At 47.0% G+C, this 18,538-nt stretch overlaps 1 protein-coding gene across 1 annotated transcript in view; it reads left to right on the top strand.

Moving 5' to 3' along the window:
- Positions 1–3,437: 3,437 nt before the first annotated feature.
- Positions 3,438–18,538, top strand: part of PPP1R2 (protein phosphatase 1 regulatory inhibitor subunit 2) — a 34,986-nt gene continuing 19,885 nt past the window's right edge. Inside the window, exon 1 of the mRNA XM_065410720.1 lies at positions 3,438–3,474. The gene's annotated coding sequence lies outside the window, so the exon portion shown is untranslated. The remainder of the gene's footprint in view (positions 3,475–18,538) is intronic.

Here is an 18,538-nt window from a genome sequence, read left to right as displayed (position 1 = left end):
GCCTGGGAGGGGAGGAGAATTAGAGCGGGGGCGGTGTGCTTGGGGAGGAGGCGGAGCAGGGGTGAGCTGGGGTGGGGAGCTGCCACACGGCTCTGGGGGGGGGAGCTGCCGCGGGGGGGTCCCCTCTGGGCAGGGGGGGGGAGCTGCCGCGGGGGGGGGGTGCCTCAGGGCGGAGGGGGGGCCGGGCAGCTGCCGCAGGGCTGGGGGGAGGGGAGGGTGCAAGGTGGAAGTTTCGCCTAGGGCATTAAACTTCCTTGCACCAGCCCTGCCTGGACTTCAATCTCCTACCTAAAATCCTAAATTTGACCTCCAGGACCTCTCTCCTATCCTTCCCTATGTCATTGGTACCCACATGTACCACGACCACCGGCTCTTCCCCAGCACTACACATATGTCTATCTAGATGTCGCGAGAGATCCGCAACCTTTGTATCAGGCAGGCAGGTCAACCCATGAGGTTCTCCCGGTCATCACAAACCCAGCTATCTATGTTTCTAATGATTGAATTGCCCACCTGCCTCTTCCCAATCACTGGAGTTCCCTCCTCGGAGAGGTATTCTCAGTGCGAGAGGATACCACAACATCATCTGGAAGGAGGGTCCCAACTATGGGATCATTTTCCTCTGCTCCAGTTGGATTTTCTCCTTCCCTGAGACTTTCATCCTCCTCAACAGCACAGAAGCTGTCAGACCGGGGGTGGGACTGTTCTACTGTGTCCTGAAAAGTCTCATCTATGTACCTCTCTGTCTTCCTTAGCTCCTCCAGTTCAGCCACTCTGGTCTCCAAAGCCCGTACACGGTCTCTGAGGGTCAGGAGCTCCTTCCACCAAATGCACACATACGCCACCTGCCCATAGGGCAGGTAATCATTCATGCTGCATTGGGTGCAATAAACTGGATAGCTCCCACTCTGTTGCTGGACTTCTGCCTGCGTTCTCTTTTTACTCCTGCAGCTCGTTCCTTTATTGTTCTTTTGCTTTTATCAGGGGGTGTTTATGGCTTTAAGTTTAAAGAATGTTAAGTGTATCTAGCCCCCCTCACACTCCGCCTCTAAACTCCCTCACAAAACTCCCATTAGCCACACCTGTTCCCTAGCTCCTCTGGTCACTTAGGAGCAGGCTTTTTAAAGCTCTGGTCTTCCTGAGTAGCCCTGCCCCTGGTTAACGGTTGAGTGCTAAAGGGCTTAGTGATCAAAGCCTTGTTAAGAAGCTCTGACCCTTGCTTAGCAGGCTGCTAGGCTCAGTGCACGGTCCCCCAAACAAACACGGTATATTTCAGTCAAGCAGCAAGCACACCACAACAAACACAAACACACACACAACAGACAACACACTTACCCCAACGGTCACGTAATCGCTCTTTCTTCACCTGGAGAACTCCCTCGTAAAACTCCTGTTAGCCGCTCTTGTTTGCTAGTTCCCCAAATGAATCATACAATTCTCTCATATAAAAGCAATACAATAATACTGTTTATTATGCCTTCTTTGTCAAAGCATATGGGGCCCCATACAATAACAAAAAGAAAATTAGAAAAGAAATCCAAATTCTGGCATAATCCAAATCCACACAATTCTTGAGCACCGGCTTCTCTGGATTCTAGTTGTCAAAACTTCTGAAGCCCCAAAGGGGTGACTCAGACTGGGCTCTATTGAAGCTGAGGGAAGGGGCATGCTCCCCCAGGTGGCTATTTGTTAACACCCTGGTCACGTTCCTTATTGCACAATTTGTGGCTCTGGTTTGTGTGGCAGCCCCATGATGTGAGAAAGCAGTGCATGGAGCTGCACTAGACAGGGCAGTCTTTGGTCTCTAAGGTGCCACAAGTACTCCTGTTCTTTTTAGGCAGGGCAGCTTGCTTAATGCCACCGGCCGAATCCCAGGTGGCACCAGACAGGCCCAGGGGCCATCAGCAGGCTGACCAGAGCTTCGAACTGCAGGGGAGCTGCAGGGGCAGGCTCCCCACGCAGGATTGCTGGAACAATGCGTATAGTGGGGCTGCTGAGAGCCATTGAACCAAACTGTAAACCCTGTCTATGATGGAAACCACTTCAAACCAGGGGTTGCAGCAGTTCCCCTAATTCCAGCACCTATGTCCCCATGCTGCATGGAGAGGAATCTGGCAAGCAGGTATACAAGGGGAGAGGGGCGAGCCTAGGGTTGCCAGGTGTCTGGTTTTCGACCGGAACGCCGGTTGTTGAAAAGGGATCCTGGTGTCTCTGGTCGGCACTGCTGACCGGGCTGTTAAAAGTCCGGTTGGTGACGCAGCAGGGCTAAGGCAGGCTCCCTGCCTGCCCTGGCTCCATGCAGCTCCCACAAGCAGCTGGCATTTCCCTCCGGCTCCTAGGGGGAGGCATGGGCAAGGGGGCTCCGCACGCTGCCCCTGCCCCGAGGGCCAGCTCCGCAGCTGCTATTGGCCGGGAACCACAGCCAATGAGAGCTGCAGGGGCAGCACCTGTGGAGGGGTGTGCGCAGAGTTGCCTGGCCGCGCCTGCACCTAGGAACTGGATGGGGGGCATGCCACTGCTTCCGGGAGCTGCCTGAGGTAAGCGCTGCACGCAGCCCACACCCCGAACCCACTCCTGCACCCCAGATCCTGCGACAGAGGGAGGTGGGATGGAGTGAGGGGGGGTGGGGCCTCAGGAAGGGGCAGGGCAGGGTTGTTCTGTTTTCTGCAATTGGAAAGTTGGCAACCCTAGGGGTATGCAGGGGGGTATGTGCCCAGAGGGGTATGCAGGGGAGGGCTGCGAATGGGAGCAGCTGGAGCCCAGGGCACTGAACACGTAGGACACTACTGCCACCAGCACATCATGTCTATACCTGAGGGCATTCTGCACCAAAACATTAAAAATTCTGTGCACAGTATTAAAAATCCTCGTGGGGGAGGGGCGGCTTTCTCGGGGGCGCGCGTTCTCAGGGGGCAGCTCGTGGGGGAGGGATGGCTCTTTCCCGGGGGCGCGCGTTCTCAGGGGGCAGCTCGTGGGGGAGGGGTGGCTCTTTCCCGGGGGCGCGCGTTCTCAGGGGGCAGCTCGTGGGGGAGGGGTGGCGCGTTGCTGCGGGGGCGCGCCGCCTCAGTCGGGATCGGGGCAGTCGGAGCGCACATAGCTCCGCCCCACGCGCCCGGCCCTGCCCCTCGCCGATTGTGACGGAGCTGGGCTGCGGCGCGCGCGTCCTCGTTGCGCAGCCTGGGGCCCTGGCGCATGCGCCTTGGCCGCACAGCACTGGCGGCTGTTCTGTGGCGCCCGGCGTAGGCCGTGACTGAGCAAAGCGGCGCGGAGTCCCCGGAGCCGCCCCCGTCCCCGCGTGAGAGGCCCGGCCATGGCGGCCCCGGCCCCCTCCACGTCGGGCGCGGCGGGGCGCGGGCCCATCAAAGGCATCCTGAAGAAGCGGGGCTCAGGCGGCAGCGGCCTTCCGAGCAGTGCGCAGCCTCCGGCGCCGCCCCCGCGCCGCCCCGCGCCCGGGCCCTTCGAGGACGAGCAGGGGTGAGCCGCGGGCGGGGGGCAGGTTCCCGTCAGAGCCGTAGGGTAGCCCCGGGCAGGGGTCAGAGAGCCGGAGGGCCCGCCCCTCCCCCGCAGGGAGCCGCCTGTGCTGGGCGGGAGTCCTCCCCTCAGGGAGCCCCTCCCCCCCGGGAGCCGCCTGTGCTGGGCGCGGGAGCCCGTGAGCTCTCCTCCAGTCAGCCCGCGTTCCTCGCCCAGCCTGGTGACATTAATGGGTTGGGTTTTATGCCCTTGTTGATGAACATGTAAAATCAAACCACATAAATAGCTAAACTTCAGGAGTCTTGCTTCAGGTGGTGGTAGTACCACAGGCAAAGAATTCACTTTAAATGCATGGTGTTTATTCTGAAAGTTATTTAAAAATAACTCCTACACTTATTTAATTTCACAGTGTTTCTGAAAAGTAAAGGTGGTATATACACCGGAGACTTGCCAGGAACCTCTAGAGCCCATCTTGATCTGTAAAGTCATTGAGTGCCAGTGGCGTTCATGGTACTGTACAAAAACAACAAGGAGTCTGGTGGCACCTTAAAGACTAACAGATTTATTTGGGCATAAGCTTTTGTGAGTAAAAACCTCACTTCTTCAGATGCATAGAGTGAAAGTTACAGATGCAGGCATTATATACTGACACATGGAGAGCAGGGAGTTACTTCGCAAGTGCAGAACCAGTGTTGACCGGGCCAATTCAATCAGGGTGGATGTAGTCCACTCCCAATAATAGATGAGGAGGTGTCAATTCCAGGAGAGGAAAAGCTGCTTCTGTAATGAGCCAGCCACTCCCAGTCCCTGTTCAAGCCCAGATTAATGGTGTTGAATTTGCAAATGAATTTTAGTTCTGCTGTTTCTCTTTGAAGTCTTCAGAGTAGCAGCCGTGTTAGTCTGTATCCGCAAAAAGAACAGAAGTACTTGTGGCACCTTAGAGACTAACAAATTTATTAGAGCATAAGCTTTCGTGGGCTACAACCCACTTCTTCGGATGCATATATGAAGTCTTTCTTTGAAGTCTGTTTCTGAAGTTTTTTTGTTCAATGATAGTGACTTTTAAATCTGTAATAGAATGACCAGGGAGATTGAAGTGTTCACTTACTGGCTTATGTATGTTACCATTCCTGATGTCCGATTTGTGTCCATTTATTCTTTTGCGGAGGGACTGTCCGGTTTGGCCAATGTACATGGCAGAGGGGCATTGCTGGCACATGATGGCATATATAACATTAGTGGATGTGCAGGTGAATGAGCCCTTGATGGTGTGGCTGATGTGGTTGGGTCCTCTGATGCTGTTGCCAGAGTAGATATGGGGACAGAGTAGGCAACGAGGTTTGCTACAGGGATAGGTTCCTGGGTTGGTGTTTCTGTGGTGTGGTGTGTAGTTGCTGGTGAGTATTTGCTTCAGGTTGGGGGGTTGTCTGTAAGCGAGGACTGGCCTGCCTCCCAAGGTACTGTACATACATAAACAGGTTCTCTGCTCCAAGGAGGTCACAATCTTAATCATATATACACTTCTACCCCGATACAACGCTGTCCTCGGGAGCCAAAAAATCTTACCGCGTTATAGGTGAAACCGCGTTATATCGAACTTGCTTTGATCCGCCAGAGTGTGCAGCCCCCCCCCCCCGAGCACTGATTTACCGTGTTATATCCGAATTCGTGTTATATCGGGTCACATTATATCGGGGTAGAGGTGTATACACACAGTACTGCTTTGTACTTTGTAGGTGACAAATCTGAGGAATTGTCACGTATTGAAGTGTCATTAGAGGAGGTTTTGGAATTAATTGATAAACTTAACAGTAACAAGTCACCGGGACCAGATGGCATTCACCCAAGAGTTCTGAAAGAACCCAACTGTGAAATTGTGGAACTATTAACTATGGTTTGTAACCTGTCCTTTAAATCAGCTTCTGTACCCAATAACTGGAAGATAGTTAATGTAACGCCAATGTTTAAAAAGGGCTCTAGAGGTGATCCCGGCAATTACAGACCTGTAGTAAAGAATAAAATTGTCAGACACCTAGAAGAACATAAATTATTGGGCAAAAGTCAACATGGTTCCTATAAAGGGAAATCATGTCTTACTAATCTATTAGAGTTCTTTGAAGGGGTCAAACATGTGGATAAGGGAGATCCGGTGGACATAGTGTACTTAGATTTCCAGAAAGCCTTTGACAAGGTCCCTCACCCAATCTTACGTAAATTAAGTTGTCATGGGATAAGAGGGAAGATCCTTTCATGGATTGAGAACTGGTTAAAAAACAGGGAACAAAGGATAGGAATAAATGGTAAATTTTCAGAATAGAGAGGGGTAACTAGTGATGTTCCCCAAGGGTCAGTCCTAGGACCAATCCTATTCAACTTATTCATAAATGATCTGGAGAAAGGGGCGAACAGTGAGGTGGCAAAGTTTGCAGATGATACTAAACTGCTCAAGATAGTTAAGACCAAAGCAGACTGAAGAACTGCAAAAAAATCTCACAAAACTAAGTGATCGGGCAACAAAATGGCAAATGAAATGTAATGTGGATGAATGTAAAGTAATGCACATTGGGAAAAATAACCCCAAGTATACATACTATTTGATGGGGGCTAATTTAGCTACAACTAATCAGGAAAGAGATCTTGGCTTCATCGTGGATAGTTCTCTGAAGACGTCCGTGCAGTGGCAGTCAAAAAAGCAAACAGGATGTTAGGAATCATTAAAAAAGGGATGGAGAATATCTTATTGCTCTTATATAAATCAATGGTACGCCCACTTCTTGACTACTGCGTACAGATGTAGTCTCCTCATCTTGAAAAAGATATACTGGCATTAGAAAAGGTTCAGAGAAGGGCAACTAAAATGATTAGGGGTTTGGAACGGGTCCCATATGAGGAGAGATTAAAGAGGCTAGGACTTTTCAGCTTGGAAAGAGGAGTCTAAGGGGGGATATGATAGAGGTCTATACAATCATGAGTGGTGTGGAGAAAGTGAATGAGGAAAAGTTAATTACTATGGACTGAATTGACCAAATGGGGGTGTGGACTTTCCGTCAAAGAGTGCACCATAGCTGCAAACTCTTCAAAATTCTTTCTTCTGCCCACCAGCATCACTTCTGTTTTTCTCCAGTTCTGCTTCAGCCAGCTGATCTCATCAAGCATTGTGCCTCTTGGTGGCAGTAGTTGTATGCTTGTATATAGTGAACGATAGGTAGAGCTGTGTGTCACCTGCATATTGCTGGCACGTGAGTCCATGTTGTCTAACCAGCTCATCTAATGGTTGCATATAGATGCGGGAAAAGGACTGGAGAGAAACTTGATCCTTGTGGAACCCCGTGAATGAGAGGGTCTAGTGGTGGAGGTGCAGTTTTACTATCACTGCTTGTTGGGTGCATCCCTCTAGGAAGGACTCAAACCATTTTAGCACATTACCCTGGACGCCTGTCACTTCTCTCAAGTGACTGTTCCACAGAGTGAACCCACATGCTGGCAGCTCTGTCTGTAAGGCATTGACCAAATTCAAGTTGGCACAATTCTTTAGATGGCTGCAGACTGGTAAAAGTTAATAACACTGGCATATAAATAAATTGAATATTATTTTACTGTATTTCCTTAATAGATTTAACCCTGAGTGTATGTCTACACTGGCAGAGTTACAGGACCAGCAGTTACAGCGCTGCTCAGAGCGCTGAAGGGAAACCGCTGTTGTGTGTTCGCACTGTCAGCTGCCTGCACAATAAGCACCTTCACACTTGCGGCACTTGTAGCGGTATTCGGAGCGGTGCACTCTGGGAAGCTATCCCACAGAGCATGTCTTCCTCTTCTACCTTTAAGAGTTGTGGGAAGGCGGAGGCGGTCACTGGGCATCCTGGGTCCTGTCCCAATGCCCTGTGATGCATTGTTTCGCATCCCAGTGCTTCTGTCCACATTTGGTGCCATCTTTCAGTGGTTTGTGTAGTGCGCGCTCTGCCTCTTATGTGGACAGATTTGGCAACAGGGTTTGTTGCAGGGATAGGTTCCCGGGTTCGTGTTTTTGTTGTGTGGTGTGTAGTTGCTGGTGAGTAATTGCTTCAGGTTGGGGGCTGTCTGTAAGCGAGGACTGGCCTGTCTCCCAAGGCCTGAGAGAGTGAGGGATCGTCCTTCAGGATAGGTTGTAGATCCTTGATGATGCATTGGAGAGATTGTAGTTGGGGGCTGAAGGTGCCGGCTAGTGGCGTTCTGTTACTTTCTTTGTTGGGCCTGTCCTGTAGTAGGTGATTTCTGGGTACCCTTCTGGTTCTGTCAATCTGTTTCTTCACTTCACCGGGTGGGTATTGTAGTTTTAAGAACGCTTGATAGAGATCCTGTAGGTGTTCGTCTCTGTCTGAGGGATTGGAGCAAATGCATTTGTATCTTGGAGCTTGGCTGTAGATAATGGATCGTGTGTGTGATGTGGTCTGGATGAAAGCTGGAGGCATGTAGGTAAGTATAGCGGTCAGTAGGTTTCTGGTATAGGGTGGTGTTTATGTGACCATTGCTTATTTGCACTGTAGTGTCCAGGAAATGGATTTCTTGTGCGGACTGGTCCAGGCTAAGGTTGATGGTGGGATGGAAATTGTTGAAATCCTGGTGGAATTCCTCAAGGGCCTCTTTCCCATGGGTCCAGATGATGAAGATGTCATCAATGTAGCGTAAGGGCGTTAGGGGACGGGAGCTGAGGAAGCGTTGTTCTTAGTCAGCCATAAAGATGTTGGCATACTGTGGGGCCATGCGGGTACCCGTAGGAGTGCTACTGACTTGAAGGTATACATTGTCCCCAAATGTGAAATAGTTGTGGGTGAGGACAAAGTTCAGCCACCAGGTTTGCCGTGACATTATTGGGGATTCTGTTCCTGACGGCTTGTAGTCCATCTTTGTGTGGAATATTGGTGTAGAGGGCTTCTACAACCATAGTGACTAGGATGGTGTTTTCTGGAAGACACCATTTTATTTAGGTTTTTCTTTACTGCAACTACCCACAATTACCCTATAGATTACTGTTGCTTCTTGACCCAGGAAGTTGCACTCTTTTTTCCCTCTAAACATTTGAGTTTGAGAGTCTATTGCTGATTCATGTTTTTGTTTTTTTCAAACTGCGATTTTATTTGTTGCTTTATAACTTCGAATACATTTTTCACAGGAGAGAGAGAACATTTTGGCCTGGGTTCTGTTAATTGCTGTATCTTAGCAATGTTTTGTTTTACTGCTGCTTTAATTCCCTTATTTTTCTTCTGCGTCTCAGCTAGCTGACATTTTAGTGAGCTCACTTTTATACTTAAATTTTTCTTTCTGACGTGCAGTTTCAGCTGTTGTTTTTATTTATCTCCTTCTCCTGTGCACAGGTTATATTTCCTACTAGTACATTCAGAGGAAGTCAAGCTCAAACTCCTATTTCCTTTTAGTGATTTTGACTACATTGTCATAGTCAAATGATTCAAATCAGATTGTCTCTCTGCCTGCAGCAGTCATTTACAATTGATTATTTACAGATTATTCTTTTGGGAAAGAGCTAGTTTTCTTCAGAATGTCTGTGGGGTTCTTCGGACAACAGTCTAGTGGTAGTAGTCATCACCACCTGACCTCCCTTTTGTGTGATTTGTTTGATTACTAAGGGTACTATACTACCCACCGGATTGGCGGGTAGTGTTCGATGTATCGGGAATCGATTTATCGCGTCTCATCTAGACAGATCTAGATTTATCTAGACGTGATAAATTGATCCCCGAATCGACGCCCGTACTCCACCTCGGCAGGAGGAGTAAGCGGAGTCGACGGGGGAGCTATGGCGGTCGACTCGCTGCCTCGAGGACGGCCAGGTAAGTCGAACTAAGATACTTCGATTAGTGTAGCTGAAGTTGCGTATCTTAGTTCGAACCCTCCTGCTAGTGTAGCCCAGGCCTAAGGGTTTTGCTGGGCATGACTGCCCTGAGTTTTCCTGCCATAACTGGGTTTCATTGTTCTTTTTCCCTTTTTACCTAATGTTGCTTTTAGTATCTGTATTACACCCATCTGTTTAATCCTGTTAGCACTCTGTAAATGCTTCCTTTAACTCCTCATTCTCTTTCCTTAAATCACCTACCTCCCTATGTGACACATTTCTCAGCCAATTTCTCTCTTTGGCTCTGACTTATCTTTGTGCTTTTCTGCACTCATTCTTTAGCTACAGTTATTGTTCTCTCCATAGTTGTCCATTGGTCTTGTTCTTTAAAATTTCAGTGCCATTCAATGGACCTTTTACTCCTGGTGGAATTCTGTGCCAAAAAATTAAAAATTCTGCACACAATATTTTAAAATTCTGTAAAATTCTGCATGTTTCATTTGTCAAAATAACACAATATAATCACACCAGTTTCAGTTATTTTTGGTCATTTATTTAAAAATACCTGTCAGCAAGTATGTCTGTAGCAATACAGATGACAACAAAAGATTCAGGAAATGTTTTTTGACAAATAGATTCCTTACTGGGCATATTAATACAGAACTCTCAGTAATAATTCATTTAAACTACAATACAGAACCGTATTTCCCACCCCCCTCAGAAGCAGAGCAAAAGCTTGGGGGAGTCAGGGGTAACGGAAGAGCTGAGGGAGAGAAAAGTAAATTGCTGGGAAGGAGTCTGGGTGTGAACTTGGAGGGCTGTTCGGTATGGGTGGGAAAAGTATAGAACAGTTTTTTGCAGGGGGTGGGGGGCAGGGAGGGATTGTTAGGGAGCTTTCCCCATGCAGACCCTGGCTGACCCCTAGCCTCTCCCATTCAGTCAGGCACATCTGCCCCGTCCCCATGTGTGTTTGTGCCTTCACCCAGCCACTCCCAGCCTTCACCCCCCCCCCCCGTCCCTCTGCACCTCTCTCTTCCCGTGGCCCTGTGCCTCCACTCCCATTCAGCCCCTGCCCTAGTATGTCCTTCCCCACTAGCCCTTATGAGCTCCTGTCTGACCCTCCCCCCCACAGCCCCTGTCTCCTGACCTCTCTCCCCCTCCCTGCAGGGAGCTGCAACTTTGTTCTATCGCCACAGCGCCCTCTGGTGGGCATAAGGCGGAACTGCAGCAACATTTTGACAATTTTTTTTCTGCATGAAAAATTAGAAATCTGTGGGGCACATTAAATATGTGCGCACCCAGTAGCGCAGAATTCCCCAAGGAGTTACCTTTGCTGTGCTTGCCAGGAGTTCTTCTACATAGGCATCCAAAGTACTTCCCTCTATTCCCCTTATGTTACTGAATTTCTCCTTAAGAGAATTCTATACTGGTCCCTTCTGTCTGAGGGTTTAGAGCAACTGAAATTAATGTTGGTGGGAGTCCTGCTTCGGTGGCCAATAATGTTGGAATTATTAATATTCATGTAGGCTACCACCAAACACTAATTTAACCATAAATTCCTTTGTTAAATCCAAAGTCTGAACAGTATTTATACAATTGCTCTAAACATTCCTAAAAGCCTAACTAATATAGTCATACAGTAACAAAACAGAAGTATTTATCAAGATACTTACAGAAGGGCTAAACCAAGGGGTGCTTAGACCCATGTTGATTGGCTCCAGTTTGGTCAGGCAGGTATTAACAATTAACCTCTCCAGAGTTTCCCCTTTTATATACCATTTTACATTAGAGTGATGTCATTGCCAATTGCTAACTTTAGGTAAAAACCAAGTTTTGGCTGGTTTGGGGTCATTGCTGGTTCAACATGCACAATGCTTCCTTATTATTAACTGTGCCTGGTAATTGTGGCCACCTCTTCTTTCTATCTTATCAGTTACTGTTCAGGTCCAGTTTTTCCAATTAAGCCGTTTACTTTCAAAGCCTTCCCACAACTGCTAACAGACCTGCACTTTACATGACCTACATTGAACATGCTTTTTTTTCTTTTTAAATTAATGTAACCCTTTTGTCACGGAGTATGGGGGAACTCAGGGCCCTGCACCCCCGGCTTCCTGAGATCGACTGTGACTCTCAGCCAGCCAGTAAAGCAGAAGGTTTATTTAGACGACGGGAATACAGTCCGAGACAGGTCTTGCAGGCACAGACAACAGGATACCCCTCAGTTAGGTCCATCTTGGGGTCCTCGGGCACCCCAGGCCCCCTCCAGAGGTCAGAGCCCTCCCTGCCTCCAGCCACCTCACCAGCCAGCTTCCCAGCCTCTGCCTTCAGCGACCCCTCCCACAGCCTTTGTTCAGTTTCCCGGGCAAAGGTGTCACCTCGCCCCAGCCCCCTCCTGGGTTCTCATGTTACAGGCTCAGGTATTTCCCTTCAGTCATTCTCCCATCCCCCAACGCAGACCATCCCAGCCACACTCCCCTGTCAGCACTCACAGACCACTTTAAGAACAGTCCCAGTTCGTCACACCTTTATATCCTACAAACAGCATACCTGGTGAATTGCAGTAATAACTGCACGGCTATGAGACATTCAAGACAAGGTTACATAAGTACACAGCAGTGAAGGTTTTTGAGTCCTTGATGACTTATGCATCAGTTTGGATTTTAATTAATGGTTTCTAACTACTGGTTCTTCAGGCTTTCTCTTACTCTCAGGTTGTGCCTCTGTGCTGTGCCCCAGTGTGCAATCTGTGGATGCCTTCCTTTTAGTTTGCCCACAACAGAGACTGCGGTTAGGAGCAGCTCAAGGCCTGCTGCAGATCAGAGTGCTCACAGATGAATGGGAGCAGTTGGTACAATCAAGGTTTTTGAGTCTGGTAGAATAATAATGACCTGAAAAGTTTTAAAACCACTTATGTCTTCCTGGAAGACTCCAGCCCTGTCAGATTCTGTGATTCATATGCTGGCTAGGGAACTTTCCAGCACATTTTGGGCTCAGGTTTTTTGGTGTTGCATTGGTGCTTAAGAAGCCATGTAATGTATTGATGCTGAGTATCTTTTAATTCCAGACAACAAAGGATTAATAAAAATGCACAATCCATAAAGCTGTTTTGTAGGGTTCTTATACTGTTTAGCCAGTGTCTTATTTATGAAAGGTTACACTGCTCTACAGCCAAAATGCTTCTGAAATAAATGTAGTCAAACTTTACTAATTCTGGGTCACTGAGAATGAAAATGATGCTTAAAATTGTTGATTGGCCCTAGTTTTCAAGATATGCTATTGGGTCAGTATATACGACCCTTGACTTGGGAATGGCGGAGGATAAGTGAGTTATAAAGGGAAGGGATCTCAATTTAAACCAGAAATGACTAAAATACATCTTTGACTGGATCTATGAATAAATCTATGACTGGGTTTGGACAGTACTTGCTTTTTAGGCAAAACAATTAATGATGCAATCTGAAGCTGGTATTGCGTCATACATGATATGAATTGCATCATGTTATTCCTAGAAGTCATGGATGATGCAATCATAACAAGGCTTACATCACTCCGCTGAACAAATTGCCCTATATCAGCTCTAGAAATCATACAGTGTCATGCTCTCTTATTTGTCAGTGTTTGATTTTGCAAAGGGACACATTTCTGTTTAGCCAAAGTGAGCAGAGATGCCTCGTACTTGTGTGAACAGTGTAGATAACTTCTGCTATGTTTGTGGTGAAGTGACTTTTGCATCACAAAAGCGCAGTATAACCACTATGGTTAAGAAAGCCTATCACCTTTATTTTGGCTGCAAAATTGGAGATCAGGACAAGAGGTGGGCCCCACACATATGCTGCAACACTTGTGCAACAAATCTTCGCCAGTGGTTGAACAGGAAAAGGAAATCTATGCCTTTTGCAGTGCCAATGATTTGGAGAGAGCCAACAGATCATACCAGCAATTGTTACTTCTGCATGGTGCCTCCAGTTGGGAAAGGTGTGTCAAAGAAGAAAAAGTGGACTGTGCATTATCCAAACATTCCATCAGCTATACGCCCAGTACCCCACGGAGAAGGACTGCCAGTTCCTGATGCACCAGAATCATTCTCACTTGAATCAGACGAGGAAGAGGAAGAGGATGAAACTTCTGGTCCTGAAGCATCAATGTCACAGGACCCACATTTTCTCCCATCCTCCTCCTCTGAACCACACCTCATAACACAAGGTGAACTGAATGACCTTGTCAGGGATTTGGAACTACCCAAGAGTAAGGCAGAGCTGTTGGGCTCCAGACTACAGCAGTGGAATCTCCTGGCAGGTGATGTTAGGGTTTCCATGTTCCGTGACCGTCAAAAGGATCTTGTCCCATTCTTCTTCATGGAAGGTGATCTTGTAGCCTGCAACAACATCGATGGTGTGATGGCAGCCCTCAACATCGTTCACGATCCAGATGAGTGGAGACTGTTCATTGATTCATCGAAGACGAGTCTTAAAGCTGTTTTACAGCATAATGGCAATGTTTTGCCATCAATTCCAGTTGGTCATGCAGTCCATCTGAAGGAAACCTATGACCAGATGAAACAACTTTTGAGGTGCATAAACTATGACCAACATCAGTGGCAGCTTTGTGGCAATTTGAACGTTGTTTCTCTCTTGCTTGGTCTGCAAACTGGATACACAAAGTACTGCTGTTTTCTCTGCGAATGGGATAGTCGTGCAAGAGATTCCCACTACATCAAGAAAGATTGGCCACTCCGACAGTCATTGGAGCCTGGGAGGAAAAGTGTTCAGCATCCACCACTTGTTGAATCAAGGAAGATTTTGTTACCACCCTTACACATCAAGCTGGGTCTGATGAAGAACTTTGTCAAGGCCATTGACAAAACACAAGCAGCTTTCAAGTACCTCCATGGAAAATTTCCAAGGTTAAGTGAAGCTAAGATAAAGGAAGGTGTCTTTGTTGGTCCTCAGATTCGTGAACTTCTTTGAGATGATGCATTTGACCATGCACTGCGTGGCAAGGAAAAGACGGCATGGAAAGCCTTCCAGTTATTGGCAATAAATTTTCTCGGAAACAACAAGGCAGACAACTACAGGTTGTTGGTGGAAAACCTCCTCAAGGCATACAAAAGCCTTGGTTGCAACATGTCACTAAAGATACATTTTTTGCACTCTCATCTAGATTTTTTTCCACCGAACTGCGGAGCAGTGAGCGACGAGCACGGCGAGCGATTTCACCAGGACATTGCAACAATGGAGAAACGCTATCAGGGCAAATGGAGCCCATCAATGCTTGCAGACTATTGCTGGACAGTGACAAGAGATGCTCCATTTAATGAATACAAGAGACAAGCCAAGAAGCGCCGAGTAGACACTGAATAGGACTAAACTATGTACATAATAGTTTTTTGCCTTTTGTTTCATAATACATTTTATTTATATAACCCTTTTGCTGATTTTTAAAGTGTTACATAAACAGGACAGGTGAAATATTATCATGTAAAGCAACCATAAACACATGAAAAGACCTAGGTTTACAATTTATGATTAAAACTCTATCATCTACACAATATACATAGACATAAAATGTAAAAACTTAAATATCTTAGAAACAGAAGCCAATCAGTTGTTTTAATTGTCATATTTGAATTCAGCACATCAAAATACATAATAAATAGCACATTTTATCTCTGAAGCAGACGACTTCTCAAAAATTGTAGACCAGTGTTATTAGTGTTGTCACATACACGATGGATCATGAAAACACTCTTATGATTCTAATGCTTGAAGCAAGGACTAATAATGGATGCTGTGGTAAAGGAGAATTATGTCATTCAAAGATAATCTTTTCCCTAGTGCCATCACAACTTCAGTTGCTGCAGCAATTTCACTAGATTTTATGTATGTACAAAAGATTGAATTGAATTGAAAATCTATTGCTGTGGGGTTTTGGACCTCTTAGGCTTATCATTACTGAGTGACGGCATTTTTAGTGGGGTCCCAGAGGGATCTGTTCTTCGTACAGTGCTATTCAATATCTATTGATCTGGAAAAAATATAAAATGCTTGCTGGCAAAGTTTACAGATGAGACACAAAGATCAGTGGAGTGATAAATGCTTTTTTCGCCTCTGTCTTCACGAACAAGGTCAGCTCCCAGACTACTGCACTGGGCAGCACAGTATGGGGAGGAGGTGACCAGCCCTCTGTGAAGAAAGAAGTGGTTCAGGACTATTTAGAAAAGCTGGACGAGCACAAGTCCATGGGGCCAGATGCAGTGCATCTGAGGGGCTTAAGGAGTTGGTGGATGTGATTGCAGAGCCATTGGCCATTATCTTTGAAAACTCATGGCGATTGGGTGAAGTCCCGGATGACTGGAAAAAGGCTAATGTAGTGCCCATCTTTAAAAAAGGGAAGGAGGATGATCTGGGGAACTACAGGCCAGTCAGCCTCACCTCAGTCCCTGGAAAAATCATGGAGCAGGTCCTCAAGGAATCAATTTTGAAGCACTTAGAGGAGAGGAAAGTGATCAGGAACAGTCAGCATGGATTCACCAAGGGCAAGTCATGGTTGATTAACCTAATTGCCTTCTGTGATGAGATAACTGGGTCTGTGGATGAGGGGAAAGCAGTGGACGTGTTATTCCTTGACTTTAGCAAAGCTTTTGATACAGTCTCCCACAGTATTCTTGCCAGCAAGTTAAAGAAATATGGATTGGATGAATGGACTGTAAGGTGGATAGAAAGCTGGCTAGATTGTCGGGCTCAGCGGGTAGTGATCAACGGCTCAATGTCTAGTTGGCAGCCAGTATCAAGCGCAGTGCCCCAGGGGTCCGTCCTGGGGCCGGTTTTGTTCAACATCTTCATTAATGATCTGGATGATGGGCTGGATTTCACCCTCAGCAAGTTTGTGGATGACACTAAGATGGGGGGAGAGGTAGATATGCTGGAGCTTAGGGATAGGGTCCAGAGTGACCTAGACAAATTGGAGGATTGGGCCAAAAGAAATCTGGTGAGGTTCAACAAGGACAAGTGCAGAGTCCTGCACTTAGGATGGAAGAATTCCATGCACTGCTATAGGCTGGGGACCGACTGGCTAAGCGGAAGTTCTGCAGAAAAGGACCTGGGGATTACAATGGATGAGAAACTGGATATGGGTCAGCAGTGTGCCCTCGTTGCCAAGAAGTCTAATGGCATATTGGGCTGCATTAGTAGGAGAATTGCCAGCAGATCGAGGGAAGTGATTATTCCCCTCTATTCGGCACTGGTGAGGCTACATCCGGAGTATTGCGTCCAGATTTGGGCCCTCCACTACAGAAAGGATGTGGAAAAATTGGAAAGAGTCCAGCGGAGGGCAACGAAAATGATTAGGGGGCTGGGGCACATGACTTATGAGGAGAGGCCCAGGGAACTGGTTTTATTTAATCTGCAGAAGAGAAGAGTGAGGGGGGATTTGATAGCTGCCTTCAACTACCTGAAGGGGGGTTCCAGAGAGGATGGAGCTTGGCTGTTCTCAGTGGTGGCAGATGACAGAACAAGGAGCAATGGTCTCAAGTTGCAGTGGGGGAGGTCTAGGTTGGATATTAGGAAAAACTATTTCACTAGGAGGGTGGTGAAGCACTGGAATGGGTTCCCTAGGGAGGTGGTGGAATCTCCAGGTTTTTAAGGCTTGGCTTGACAAAGCCCTGGCTGGGATGATTTAGTTGGTGTTGGTCCTGCTTTGAGCAGGGGGTTGGACTAGATGACATCCGGAGGTCTCTTCCAACTGTAATCTTCTATGATTCTATGACATTCTCATAAGTAAGCTGGAGAAATGCAGGCTCAGTGGAACTACCATTAAGCGGAGACATAATTGGTTAAAAAACCACAAACAAAGAGTAACTATTAATCAAAGGATGTCAGATTGGAAGGAGGTCTCAAGTGGAGTTCCACAGGGATTCGTTCTGGATCCAGTGTTTTTTAACATTTTTATTAATTACCTGTATATAGGAATAGCTAGCATACTGATCAAATTTGCAGATGACAGAAAGCTGTGCGGGTTACACACACTTTGGAGGATAGATCTAAAATTCAAAGGGAACTTGACAAATTGGGGAACTGGGCTAGCGACAAAAAATGAAATCCAACAAAGACAAATGTAAAGTGCTACGCTTAGGGAAGAAAAACCAAATGCGCAAATACAGAATAGGGGATAACTGGCTTGGCAGCAGCACTGCTGAGAAGGATTTGGGAGTTGTGGTGGATCACAACTTCAACATGAGTCAACAGTGCGATGTTGCAAAAAAAGCAAATGCAATTTTGGATTGCATTAACAGAGGCACAGCATGCAAGTCACAGGAGGTGATAGTACTGCTGTATTTGGTGCTGGTTATGCCTCAGCCGGAGTACTGTGTCCAATTTGGTCACTGACATAGAAAGGATGTAGAGAAACTGGAAAGGATTCCGAGGCGAGCAAAAAGATGATCAAAGGGATGGAATACAAGCCATATGAGCAAAGGCTGCAGGAACTGGGTATGTTTAGTTTGGAAAAGAGGAGTTTAAAGGGAGACATGGCAGTGGTGTTCAAATACTTGAAAAGCTGCCATAAAAAATGGAGAAAAGTTGTTCTCTCTTGCCACAGAGAGCAGGACAAGAGGCAGTGGGTTCAAAATAAAGCACAGCAGATTTAGATTAAATCTCAGGAAAAACTTTCTAACTGTAAGAACAGCAGGACAGTGGAACAAACTGCCTAAGGAAGTCGTGTAATCTCCTTCACTGGAGGTTTTAAAAAACCGACTGGATAGCCATCTGTCTTGAATGGTTTAGACACAACAAATCCTGCATCTTGACAGGGGGCTAGAGTACATCACCCTTGCGATCCCTTCTAACCCTCTGGTTCTGTGATCCCAGTGAGCGACATCGTCGTTCTCCATCCCGCTGGTATAGACACCCTGGAATGCCTTCACCCATGCCATATGAACCATGTCATTGGCCATACTGTGAGTCTACGGCAGCTTACCTACAAGAGTTCTCCAGGGCCTCTAGTGTGTCTTGCTGAGAGAAGGGCAGACAATCCTCACTAACCTCTCTCACTCTCCATGAAAATGTGCTTCTGTAGAATGAAACTAATTTCTCATGCCAGTTAAACCAACTGGTCAAATTATTTAAACACTCATTCAAATGTCAGCTAAATCATTGGGCCAGTCTAAACTAAAACAGTGTGCATCCTTGCATGGAGCCTGTGTTCGTCCTCCCTTTTTATGCTGACTGTGACTGTAACGCT

This window comes from Emys orbicularis, chromosome 9, assembly GCF_028017835.1.
Source record: "Emys orbicularis isolate rEmyOrb1 chromosome 9, rEmyOrb1.hap1, whole genome shotgun sequence".
Taxonomy (NCBI): domain Eukaryota; kingdom Metazoa; phylum Chordata; order Testudines; family Emydidae; genus Emys; species Emys orbicularis.
The sequence above is the reverse complement of the archived record's forward strand: the minus strand, read 5'-3'. Positions and strand labels throughout refer to the sequence as shown.